Consider the following 2,500-nt stretch of genomic DNA (forward strand, 5'->3'; position numbering starts at 1 on the left):
CCGAGCAACAGGCACCTTCCCCGGGCTGCCACTAGTGCAGTGGTGGCCGCCTATAATAGCCCTGGTAGCCCTCAGCCCTGGTAGCCCAAAGCCCTGGTAGCCCACAGCCCTGGTAGCAAAAAGCCCTGGTAGCCCAAAGCCCTGGTAGCCCAAAGCCCTGGTAGCCCAAAGCCCTGGTAGCCTAAATTAATTTTTCCCATTCATTTCAATGGGTTAGGCTACCAGGGGGAGCAGTACCACTTTTGGCCATTAGGGGCGCTGTAGTAGGTAAAAGTTGATCCCCCCAGTCAGGGGATGAGTTTGCCTACTCGCTAGGTTACCCCTGGTTTCACAAAATACAAGGGGCACATTTTCAGAAACCACTTTTTCAGAACTTGCCACCTCCAGAGCTGATCAGGGGAGCCTCGCCAAACATTAATCCAAGATTGGTGAGGGCTCGTCGGACACCCCACGGGCGATGAGTCGGTGTCTGCCTGGAGCTCATGTCACTCTCAAATATTTTCTAAGTCAACCTCCATGCGCACATTGCAATGAGCCTGCCCGACATAGGGGCACTGTGAGCGGACTCACCGGGGGGGGAGAGGGCCCCCCCGCCTGGAGCTCCACGTGTTGGATTATTTTCTATGTCAACCTCCATGCGCTCAACAGAGCGAGCCTGCCCGACCTGGGGGGTGTTCAATCGGACTCCGCGGGCCGGGCGAGGGCCCCCCCGCCTGGAGCTCCACGTGTTGGATTATTTTCTATGTCAACCTCCATGCGCTCAACAGAGCGAGCCTGCCCGACCTGGGGGGTGTTCAATCGGACTCCGCGGGCCGGGCGAGGGCCCCCCCGCCTGGAGCTCCACGTGTTGGATTATTTTCTATGTCAACCTCCATGCGCTCAACAGAGCGAGCCTGCCCGACCTGGGGGGTGTTCAATCGGACTCCGCGGGCCGGGCGAGGGCCCCCCCGCCTGGAGCTCCACGTGTTGGATTATTTTCTATGTCAACCTCCATGCGCTCAACAGAGCGAGCCTGCCCGACCTGGGGGGTGTTCAATCGGACTCCGCGGGCCGGGCGAGGGCCCCCCCGCCTGGAGCTCCGCGTGTTGGATTATTTTCTATGTCAACCTCCATGCGCTCAACAGAGCGAGCCTGCCCGACCTGGGGGGTGTTCAATCGGACTCCGCGGGCCGGGCGAGGGCCCCCCCGCCTGGAGCTCCACGTGTTGGATTATTTTCTATGTCAACCTCCATGCGCTCAACAGAGCGAGCCTGCCCGACCTGGGGGGTGTTCAATCGGACTCCGCGGGCCGGGCGAGGGCCCCCCCGCCTGGAGCTCCGCGTGTTGGATTATTTTCTATGTCAACCTCCATGCGCTCAACAGAGCGAGCCTGCCCGACCTGGGGGGTGTTCAATCGGACTCCGCGGGCCGGGCGAGGGCCCCCCCCGCCTGGAGCACCGCGTGTTGCAATATTTTCTATCTCAACCTCCGTGCGCTCAACAGAGCGAGCCCGCCCGACCTGGGGGGTGTTCAATCGGACTCCGCGGGCCGGGCGAGGGCCCCCCCCGCCTGGAGCTCCGCGTGTTGCAATATTTTCTATGTCAACCTCCGTGCGCTCAACAGAGCGAGCCCGCCCGACCTGGGGGGTGTTCAATCGGACTCCGCGGGCCGGGCGAGGGCCCCCCTTCCTGGAGCTCCGCGTGTTGCAATATTTTCTATCTCAACCTCCGTGCGCTCAACGGAGCGGGCCCGCCCGACCCGGGCGGCGCTCAATCGGACTCCGCGGGCCGGGCGAAGGCCCACCCCGCCCGGAGCTCCTCACCACGCACCGCACCTCCATTCCCCCACCGACCGATCGGCAACCATGACCCGCCATCGGAGGGCCCCCGCCGGCACCGGCCTCGCGCCGGTCGCTCGGGCGGACGGTTCCTCCGGCCAGCGGGTCGCTCTCCAGCGCCGGGGCTACTTCGCGAGCTTGGCCCGCGGCCAACCCCGGCGCGACCGTACGGCAGCGAGGCCGAGGCGACCCACCGATCTCAGCAGTCCTACCACGGAGCCCGCCGCTCGTCCGCGGCCCCTCCCCGCCCCAGCAGCGGGACGGTCGCCTTGCCGGCGGGCCTTCCGGCTAACGCATCGTTTCTCAAACCCTTTCCCCTAGCGCGGCGGCGGCGGGGCTTCCCGCGAGGAGGCCCCCGTCCTACGCCCGCTAAGGCGGCTCCAGCCCACCTACCGAAGGGACGGCGCGCGCCCTCCCCCACGCGAGCGGGCGTCCGCGCGCGGCCCCTGCCCCGTTCCGGGCGGGGCCCGACGCCGGCGCGGGCGAACCGCCGCGGGGGTGGCCCGCCGCTCCCTCCCGGCCCGAGGCTACCTGGTTGATCCTGCCAGTAGCATATGCTTGTCTCAAAGATTAAGCCATGCAAGTCTAAGTACACACGGCCCGTACAGTGAAACTGCGAACGGCTCATTAAATCAGTTATGGTTCCTTTGATCGCTCCAGCCGTTACTTGGATAACTGTGGCAA

At 65.0% G+C, this 2,500-nt stretch overlaps 1 non-coding gene across 1 annotated transcript in view; it reads left to right on the forward strand.

The window, feature by feature from the left end:
- Positions 1 to 2,344: 2,344 nt before the first annotated feature.
- The window catches only part of LOC147125531 (18S ribosomal RNA), a 1,891-nt gene continuing 1,735 nt past the window's right edge, over positions 2,345 to 2,500 (forward strand). The window contains exon 1 of the ribosomal RNA XR_015085560.1: positions 2,345 to 2,500. This exon is cut by the window's right edge and continues 1,735 nt beyond it. This is a non-coding gene — a ribosomal RNA (18S ribosomal RNA).

Source organism: Filicampus tigris, unplaced genomic scaffold (assembly GCF_054856515.1).
Source record: "Filicampus tigris isolate MCC_2025a unplaced genomic scaffold, RoL_Ftig_1.0 HiC_scaffold_64, whole genome shotgun sequence".
NCBI lineage: Eukaryota > Metazoa > Chordata > Actinopteri > Syngnathiformes > Syngnathidae > Filicampus > Filicampus tigris.